Raw genomic sequence first — 10,571 nt, forward strand, 5'->3', positions numbered from 1 at the left:
AGCCTGTTGCACTATGACCTTGCAGGTACCGCTTTCAAAACACCGCATTCCACACAACGTACTTATACGATATAATCATTGTTACAATTTTATTAAGGCACGCGTAAAACAAAAGCTAATCAGATCGCTAAATTATAGTCTATCAATAGTTGAATTAGCGACTAATATTAAGCCTTTGAGTAGGCCGAGTTAAGGCTTCAATGACATTTGAAACTCGAATTGTTCCGTAGGCCTCAAACCACGCAGTGTAATAAATACGTTCTGCATCACAGCTAGAAGTTATCACTCAGGTACAGAATGGGAAACATGTTTAAGAGTAGAATAAAGTATTTGTTTGAAATAATAAAATCATTTATTACCACAAAGAAAAAGCTATCAAAACATCATTCATCAAACATCCAGCAACACAAGGTGCTTCGGCATCCTATGGAATGTAGTCGCAGCCAATAAAAGTACATATCATTAATAATTCCTTGTTATAAAAGAGATAATTTGAATTAAAAAAAACTATGAAACGAAATAGCATTGGACCTCCGGACACCTATTTATATATCGATTAATATATTTGCTTTGAAGTAAATCAGACAAGACCATTAGGAATTTGTTTCGTTGATAAATTTTCTTTTAGTCCCTACCTATCAATTACTCACCTAAAATACAAAATGTGGAGGTCCGAATAAGTCAAATAAGCCACACTGATTATAAACAAACAATAAAGAGTTTTGACTTTCAGAACTGACTTGACATATGGTCTTTTATTAATTATATTAATTAGGCAAACAAATTTCGTAACTATAATCATTTATTGACGCTTTTGTGATTACCTTGTCTAAATGCATACCTCCGGCTACTTGAAAATCAGTAAGCAATAAGGGCTATAATACCCTACATATTTTTGTAATCAATTGCTTGCTTGCTTGCTCTATTATATGCAGAAAAGTAGTATGAGAAAGCTTAACAGTTTTATCTGATTCTGGAAACTGTTTAGAATATTCCATACGTGATAAATAATATTCTTGTATCAATTCATACCCTTTAAAACGCGATGACGACCTTTGGAAGCTTGAGACTAGGTCGCTTGAAGTTATACAATTGAAGGCAATTACAAATTTTAAAGTAATATTGAGATATAAAAAAATATAGTGAAAACAAGAACTTTTACAATTGAATAAATACTAAGATACTAAGCTATGATCATGAAACAAAAATTAAATTATTTAACTGAACATTTGAAGTTCGTGTATGATCTTTCTAGAAAAATTAACATATACTTATAGTATATGGTTATTTTATATTATTAAACTTGGTGTCACTCCTTCTTCAGTAGCTCATGTCTGAGGGTTATGGTCATCAAGGAAACATATGGAGCGGACTCTGTTTCCACCGGTTTATATCTTATAGTATACAATTAAGATAGTGATACACCCATGGACACTTACATTGCCAGAAGGCTCGCAAATGCGATGCCAGCCTTACAAGAATTGGTACACTCTTTTTTTGAAGGACCCTAAGTAGAATTGGTTTGGAAATACTGATATACTTGGTAAACGGCCTCGTGATCTGTTGCCATATGTGTTATTAACTACGACCAGTTTCTCTAAGTTCTCATCGCCTTTGCGGCATATGTTAAACATGTACGTATAGAGAGTTTTGTCTCGTGGCAAAACAATAAATTGTATTTTTCGATGTGGTTTTTAATTGTTTAAGGTATAATGATAATTAATGCAATAGAAAACAATGGCGTTTCACGTTTAATTGTAACTAGTCAGTGATATCTCTAGTCCAATAAAAGATTTACCGAATTTACCTTTAATCAACTACAACTAAGCGAATATATAAACAAATATTTAACAGACATTTCAAACAAACTTTAAGTGAAATATTTATAGTCTGAGAGTCCGGTATGAGTGCATGTTTTGGTCATGAGTAAATTTATAAAAATAAAGTTTTTGATTAATTACGCAATTATCATAATCGCTTATATAAGTTATCTTATCTAAAATACAGCCATTGTATGCAAACGACAATAATTTATCTATCCTGACCATGACGTATGTATTAACTTCAAATGTAAATTTTAAAATACCTCATGTAATAAATTTGTATGGTGATAAATTTGAATTTATATTATTCTTGTACAATACAATACAATAAATACACCCACCTCTATAATCTTCTACTTCAACAATCAAAATAACTTTAGGCGGGAAGACTTTAATATGTAGATGAAACTAAAATTGTATATAATTGTAGTTTTATCTATTGTATAAGTTGCAATGGTTAATTTTAATAATTTCGTTACGTTTTTACATATTTAATTAGTTACTAAAACAAAATTACGTAAGTCCTAATTTTTAAAACAATATTAGATTATTAATAAAATATTTATTTTTGTAGTAAAATAAATTTACCAGAACTTATTTTTAGCACCAAATTTTATCGATGTCTCAGCAGACATATTATTATCTTTCCGAAAGTACTTAGTTATTATGCCATAGATAACATTAAATTATAGTGAATTGCAAGAGAGCTGATTACTATAGAGTATAGACTTGCATGCAAGGGTCAGTGACCTACGCATCTTGTGTCGCAGGAGAACTCTCTGATTACTTATCGTTTGTACTATTATTAGTGGAAAGATTTTGATATAGATTATATAGGTACATACACATACATAGTCTGTGCATTAAAAATCAATATTTATTATCTATCGAATTCCAATTGAGTTTCAAATAGACATTTGGTTTCCAAGCACATTGTTTGTCACCAAAAATACGAATACTCATTAATTACATTACAATTGGGATGTCATTCATAAATATAATATGCCTTGCCGAGCCTCTTAGTTGTTATTTGCGCAAATAAGTGAAACAAAATTATTCTGAATTAGACTTTATCTATGGTTACGGGTAACTTACAATTTCTTAGTTATATTTGCAACTAAAACCTTGTTCGTCTTCTTGTATTATGAAATTGTGAGCGATGCGAGCGTTTGATACGATTTTAGAAGCCTTTTTTGGCAACAAGCAAATAGGTCGTAAAGCGATGGCGCGTACACATCGCAACGTTGCTTCATAATTGCGACACATTCTCGCGAATTTGTGGAGCCTCCGTGACAAATGTGATAGAAATAGAAAGAAAACTAAATGGTGTTTTTAACATACTACATATACCTAGTCCAGCCAAGTTCTATTACAAATGAAAATGCATTTTTTTTATTATAGTAATATTATATTAATAAAATTTATACCCACATATTTATTATCTTCAACAAAAAATAAATAAAAATTATATTTGAAATGGCCACCTACGGCTTTTATACAGGCCTTTAATCTGTTTAGTCACGAATCTATGGATTTACGCACTGTTACCAAGGTAAATTTCGCCACTGCCTGCTCCAAAGGTTTTTTTAAGAGACTCAAAGTTGCCGTGTCGTTTAGAGCAGGCCATGTCCTCTAAAACTGACTGTAAGTTGAAGTACAAAGGGTTGAGTTCTGGGCTAGATCAGGGCGAGACTGCAGCTCCTATAAAGTCCGGTACGTTGGTTTCAAGCATGGCTTGGGTAGTTCGTGCTTTGTAATCAGGTGTAAAATCCTGCTGGAAAGTCCACGATATATTTTTTATAAGTCTATTGCTGAGAGGTTTCACAACATGATTCGACACTGTAAGGCGCTCAGTCACACGTACAGTGGAACTATATACATATAAAGATATGTTTGTATACGTATTTAAACACACGATAAATATAACTTGGCATAAAGTAACAAGAATATAATTCTTGTATTTATTGCGCTGATAAGTTTTATATCTCTAAGTATAAAATACTTAATATATCTATAACTTTATTATTTCCGAAGATTCAAATGACTGTTATTATTATTATTATAGAACATGGTACAAACGGGCTGTCCGCTCACCTGATGTTGCTCGCGAGTTGCTTTTTAAGACTTGGTACACTCTTTTCTAGAAGGGCTCTAAGTCGAATTGGTTTCTACTTAGTTTAGAAGTTGGTTCCACATAGGTGCGCGGCCAGAACTGCCTTTAAAGAATGCTCAGTTTTTGGGCTGCAAATGATGAGGAGGCTCACCTGACGTTAAGTGATACCTCCCGCCGCCTATGGACATTCTCAATGCTAGCGAATGCGTTGCCAGCCTTTTAAAGATTGGTATGCTCTTTTCTTGGAGGGCCCTAAGTCGAATTGGTTCGGAAATACTTCAGAGGGCAGCTGGTTCCACAAAGCGGTGGTGCGTGGCAAAAATTACCTTGAAAAATGCTTACGTGGAACAGCGGTTGTCGAGGTGATACGGGTGAAAATAAAACTGTCCCCATGCCCAACTATGTAAGATCTTACCCAAGGAAGCTCACATAACAGAGACGACTATACATTTGACCGACTTAAGATAATAAGCTGAAATCTAATACACTTGGCACAAAATACATGGACCTTACGAAGATACACCTTAATGCACCACCGCACGGCAGGTATTATTCACCAGTTCGTATTTCGTGTAAATACTGTAGCAAAAAACCTAGCGAAAGTTGCCGAATTGAGTTAAGACTTTATAATCATTTATTTATCAATTCACACTTCGTTACCTTATACAAGAAAACACATATAAAAAAGCAGATAACATGACTTATGCAAGAGGCCTAATATGGAACAATAAAAAAATAAAACACCTATAGAGGTTAAAGTACAAAAAAATGAACACAAATTTTTAGATTATATCATTTTATTCCGTTCAAATTAAAAATAAAATTAATCAGGTCTGGGCCTAAGATTTCTAAAACATTTTTTCAGGCAAGCCTCCTGTGTCTGTGTCACACCGTCGACTTTTTGGGTTTAAGACATGTCGGTTTGCTCACGATGTTTTCCTTCAGCGTTCGAGCGAATGATAAATGAGCACATAGAAAGTCCAATGGTATACTGCTTGGGATGAAACGATCTCAGAGATGAGAGTCGCACGCTGAAGCCAACACTACTCTTCACATCTTCTTCTTCAGTTAATTTCCGGTTTGTGTGTCTAAGTCAAAATCTACAATTGTCATCCTTCTTTGACTGACACCGATTTAGCGCAAACACTGTGATTTAAAAACTTACTTAAAAAGATGATTGGTTTGCAAAAGGTTTTCTTGTTGTTGTAAAAATCACATTAAATTGAATAGCGTCAATTGTTTCATAATAATTTGTTGAAATTTGGCCTATGTATGAAATAACAACGACCTATATCTCCTATAACTTTAGCATATTAATTAAATCGCTTTTTAATATAATATATTTATCTACAAAAATAACATTATGTAACAATGGTATCTATTTTAGTTTTTCCGAGATCACGTGAACTTTGCTCACTTTGAAATTTAGCCAAATTTTAGATGCAGTTTGCATAATAAATGCAGCTAGACTTGTGACGTCAAATCGAGACAATTTCCTTTTCTACTTACAATATGTATCACCTTTTTTAGACATACATAGTTGACGTAAAGTGATATTCCTTTTGGTTCAATTTTCAATTGCCCGCAAGAGAGAATTGTTAATATCTTTCTTTAATTAAATATGTTTCATCATAAATATTGTCACAGAAAATTATTTTTATTTTGAAGTAATAACCTTATGGTATGTATTTTTATGTAAACTCCATTTAGTATTTGCCTTGCAGGAAGGTATATCATCGACTCTGTGGGAATTAATTATGGGATACATACGGGATTGAATATACTTCTGAAGCTTTCCTTACCACATGGGCTTTGGCCATAGAAAAATGCGCATGGGCGTTTGTCTAGTTAAAAATCCTTTTGGCGGGCTTATACTAAAACTCAAATCTTTTGCTTTATGTGAATAGCTCGAAGAACTAGTGGTTGCGGAACGAAGTGGACCGGCATTACATCCGCCGAGGAATTCTTTAGACTAGCGCAAGATATCCGCAAAGTTAAGTTATTAACAGCCAACCTTTAATAATAAGTGGCATCATAAGAAGAAAAGCTTGAACCTGCTTGAGACCCATTGAGATATTAAGCACCTAATATATAAATGCGACTCATATACCTGAAGTCGAAGGTTGAACCCCGGCTGTGAAGGACCACTGAGGCCCAGAACTAAAAGGTTGCAGCGCTACTGTTTTTTGATACATAAATGAAGGCATTTATGTATCATTATACATTTTTAAACATTTTAAAGCAGTGAAATTTGACCCGAGTAGGTATATACAGGTTAATATCAGCATTAGTATTATATAATCGTACAACATAGTATATTTATTATGTGAAATTTGGTTTTGGATAATGAAGGAAGTTATTTAAATGATAAATCATGCCAGGTGTGTGTGACATAGCTGATGAGCATATATGTATACGAATATAATTGGTGGTAGTTATGTAGAGAACTGACTACTAAGACTCTTGGGCCTTGAGGTTCACAGTGCACAGGCCTTCATCAAAGATTTAAGTAGTCACCTGGTAGTACCGGTGAGCTGAGCTGAGCTGCTTTCCTCCTTTCGAGCTGAGCTGCTTTGGTCTTTTGGAAATTTTTACATTTGTTTTTATTCTTATAATATTGTAAATACTGTATTTATTGAGTACCCATTTGCAGGTAAATGTTTTGTGTTAGAACATTAAAAATCAGACAAATATAAGATTTTTCTTCTTAATATAGTTGTAACTCATTCATAAATAGCAATAATATTATCGTTAACCTAATTAGAATATTGCGGTGGTCAGATTACATAATTCTCGCTATTTTAATTGATTTATTGGGTCTTAATGTTACGCTTAGGAACGTTATTTCTATACGTATATTCATATCTATTACGAAAAATTATTCTTTTTAATGAACAGTTTCATATTATTACAATATTTTAATTATAACGTGTACTACAAATTGCATACCTTATACAGAAGTGTTTCAAATAAATTAAAATAGCAGTTAATGTAGATAATTATATGTACGTAATGGCTTTTCATTATAATTTTTGCTTTATAGCTTTATTGTATACATGAGTATATTATTCACATATTAAATAATAAGTATAAGGTACTTGATAACAACGTTATCGGCTGTTACGACTATCGGTTTTTACGACCAAATAAGTAGTTCATTCGATGTCGTTATTATAGATTTTGACTGTACTGTTTGTTTGCATTAAGGAATAGCAGTCTTCTTAGGAGCGTGAAAAATTATAAAAATATTTTTTCGACTTACTTTTTATGTTGCTTAACGTTAAGCTATGTAATAACTGACTGGGTGGTAAATTTATAAGCTGCGGTAGCTGCTCTCGCAATACACGTTGTTTGCTCTTGATATACAGATCGGGTATGTACGTCATGCTTAACTTTTTTATAAAATAAAAAGTATTGAATAACTATTTTTTTCCTGTGGTTGTAATGATAATTCAAAAATATTTTGTACCTTTTGTGAAATTTCAATTTTAAAACTTCTTCGAAACTAAAAATGGAACATGACAACGATCGCCAATTTAAATCGAAATTCGAAATAATTTATTCTTTTTACAAAGGTCAAGGTAAAATATTAAATAACTGTGAAGATGGCTCTATAATAAGTAAATTAAAGGTATACTATACTATTCTGGCCATATTTATACTGTTACATAAAAACCTTTATTTTTTTCAACTTTTTAATATTATTATAATAACTTTTTTCGATTTTGCATAATTTCACAAATTATTTCGTGTTTATGATCAAATAATAATTATTTAATGGGGTGTTAAAGAAAATAGGATTGCAGTGATCGCCTTGCACAAAGTCGGTATGGAGCCGTTGGACATATTCCAGATACTACAAAAGCTTGGTATCAGCCGTATGTTCGTATGTTTTTCGGTTTTCCAGCAGGATTCCGCAAAGCACGAACTAACCAAGCCTGGCTTGAAGCCAACGTTCCGGACTTTATAAGAGCTAAAGACTGGCCCTCATCTAGCCCAGACCCTGGACCTTTTAGACTTAAAATTATGGTCAGTTGTTGAGGATGCATTTAGAGCATACACGACACGGCCTTTTTACTGCTACCGTGCCCTACTACACGGAGATAAAACTAAGCTCCAATTCCTTTGGGATATATTCAACAAAAGAACATGACGCCAGCAACGGACTTAAAAAAAAAAAGAAAACTCCAATGGCGACATAAAAACCTAAGACGGATATTAATCTTTCTCAAAAGGTTTTAATAACCTCTGAAACCCAACTCACATTATAAATTATTTAATATTGATTTATTTGCGACTGTATTGTAAAACTAGTTACTGTTAGCATGGAATTTTTGAGAAATTAAATATTATCATTAATATTTCTATATTGACATTTATTGTAGAGTTGGTAGCTCTTCCCAACGATAGGCGAAAAAGTTCGGGCAGTGAAGGAAGCCTACCTAAGCCAGCCTATTGGTCGGAGATCAGTAATTTGGCCTAGGTACCGCTGGATCATGTTGAAGTGCAGCTGAAAGCAGCAATTGGCGGGAGGTAGCACAGGGCAGGTAGCGCTGGAATATTTTTATTTCGGAGGCTGAGACGCTTTTTTGGTTCGCAGAGCCAGCAATGGATTTTCCAAAGCATTTGTTGTGACCTTGGGGTTGTGCGATACAAACTCAACATTCTCAAGAGATATCGCTATCGGTAGTTTCAAGCACATTCGCCATTAGATCCGGGTATCTCCATAAGGTACATTGTAAGTAATGCAGTGTGGTGTAAATTTAAGCCATACTAATAATTTATTTATTAATAAAAAATAATGTGCATACTTAAAAATGCGTGACATTCACACTTACATCAATAACATAAGAACGTACAACAAAATAAAATAATATATATTACTTTCGCGGGGTTTTCTGTCACAGTATATTAATGTAACTAATAATGCACAAAATGCACAGAGCACAAGGATAAAAATATACTTTTTCATCTGTATGCATAGAAATCTGTAGTCCATATAAATGGTGGGCGATACATAGGCGGTAGATACCGAAGGTAATTCAAAAACAGTGTCAATGAATTGAAAATTACTTCGTCCTGCATTGCCAATCGTATGGGGAAAGCAAAATGTCACGTATACGTAATCGTGATTAAAATATACAACTGGTGGTAATACAGCGCTTTCGTGTTCTATAAACATCCTTTTAATTCGCATACCACGTCTGCTATTTACCACATTTCTATACTTTCATATCTCTCTTTAATATATCACCGGGTATCGCGTAGGATTGTATCCTCTGACGTAAAATTCGGCGGGAAAAAACAAAACACTATCGTTTTTAAATGTACAATTCTTTCGTCTTTGATTTTAGTAAAACGACACGTCAAAAATGTTTTGGATTTTGACATAGGTAAAAGAGGACTAGTGACCGAAGAACTAAGACATGTTTGGGAAAGTCGCTTCTAATTTAGTATTTGGTAATACACTATTGAATTTTCCCGATCTGTTTCAACATTGCGTTATTATGTACGAGTTACATCAATCATGTGTTTATAAATTCGTAACAGATTGCATGTCCGACATCAATAAGTTAGTGGTATCTTCAGTCTCCTAGAAACTAGTTTTGATTGCTGCTGTACATTGTACTAAGTAGCCCGGTGGGTAACTGGGTAAGCAATGATACTACTAATTACGTCACAAAGTTTAATGATACTGACCGTTTCGAGCTCTGCTCTACATTGAATATTTCCGTAATGTTTGATACACTTTCACAGGGGGTTCTTGAAGGTGATATAAAACCTTTTTCCTACATAACTCTATGCTACTTTTAAATATTTATGTTGGTAAACTGAAGTAATAATAATGAGTAGAAAGTAGAAAAAAAATATTTTAATTTTGCAGGCATTTCATTTGTTTTAGTAAATATTGCTTGATTTGTACTCATGACGAACGTTTTACGTAAGTTCAAATAACTTTTTATTTATTTAGACGCAGGGGATTTTTAACGCGCGAAACTTGATAATAGATATTTTTCTAAACTATTTTTAAAGTGTAAAACAACTTACGGCCAAGTAAGCGGAACATCCAAGTATGGTTAAAGCTTTTTTATTCTCATAAAAAAACGATAATTTTTGCACGATTCACAACAAAATCCACTAAGTGAAGGTCACTCGAAAAATAGATGTCACTTGGCGGGAATAGGTGTAACCGCGCGGTTGGAGTTGGCAATACTGACGTACTGTACGCGTCGGCGCCGCCAAGGTATTGTAAACTTACTTTTACTTGCAAGCAGTGCTTCTCAAGCCACTAATTACGGTAGATTCCCAGTAATAATTGAATACAGAAGATGTCAGATAGGTACAGATTACATAAAAAACTAAATTTTTGATTAAAAGATCGTTTTAATTCTATAGTTTTAACTGAACTTATTGAATTTAATATACATTTAGTACTAATTCAATTAAGTTAATGTTTTAAAAACAATTACTTTCAGGCACATTGTTTAGTTGGTTAAAAATAATCTTTATTGGAGTACTATAATTAAAGTTACATTAAGTACAGGTTATTGTTTTTATTATCAGTACACAACCTCCGAAGGAGTGAAAGCCTCCTTCAAATTCTTTTCCATTTGTCTCTCATCTTTGCTAGTATT

General features: G+C 33.2%; 1 protein-coding gene across 2 annotated transcripts in view; it reads right to left on the minus strand.

The window, feature by feature from the left end:
• Positions 1-10,182, minus strand: part of LOC123708764 (flocculation protein FLO11-like) — a 50,235-nt gene extending 40,053 nt beyond the window's left edge. For both annotated transcript variants that reach the window (XM_045659636.1, XM_045659635.1), the window contains exon 1: positions 9,985-10,182. The gene's annotated coding sequence lies outside the window, so the exon portion shown is untranslated. The remainder of the gene's footprint in view (positions 1-9,984) is intronic.
• Between the last annotated feature and the right edge of the window lie 389 nt (positions 10,183-10,571).

The sequence above is a fragment of the Pieris brassicae genome, chromosome 4 (assembly GCF_905147105.1).
Source record: "Pieris brassicae chromosome 4, ilPieBrab1.1, whole genome shotgun sequence".
Classification (NCBI taxonomy): domain Eukaryota; kingdom Metazoa; phylum Arthropoda; class Insecta; order Lepidoptera; family Pieridae; genus Pieris; species Pieris brassicae.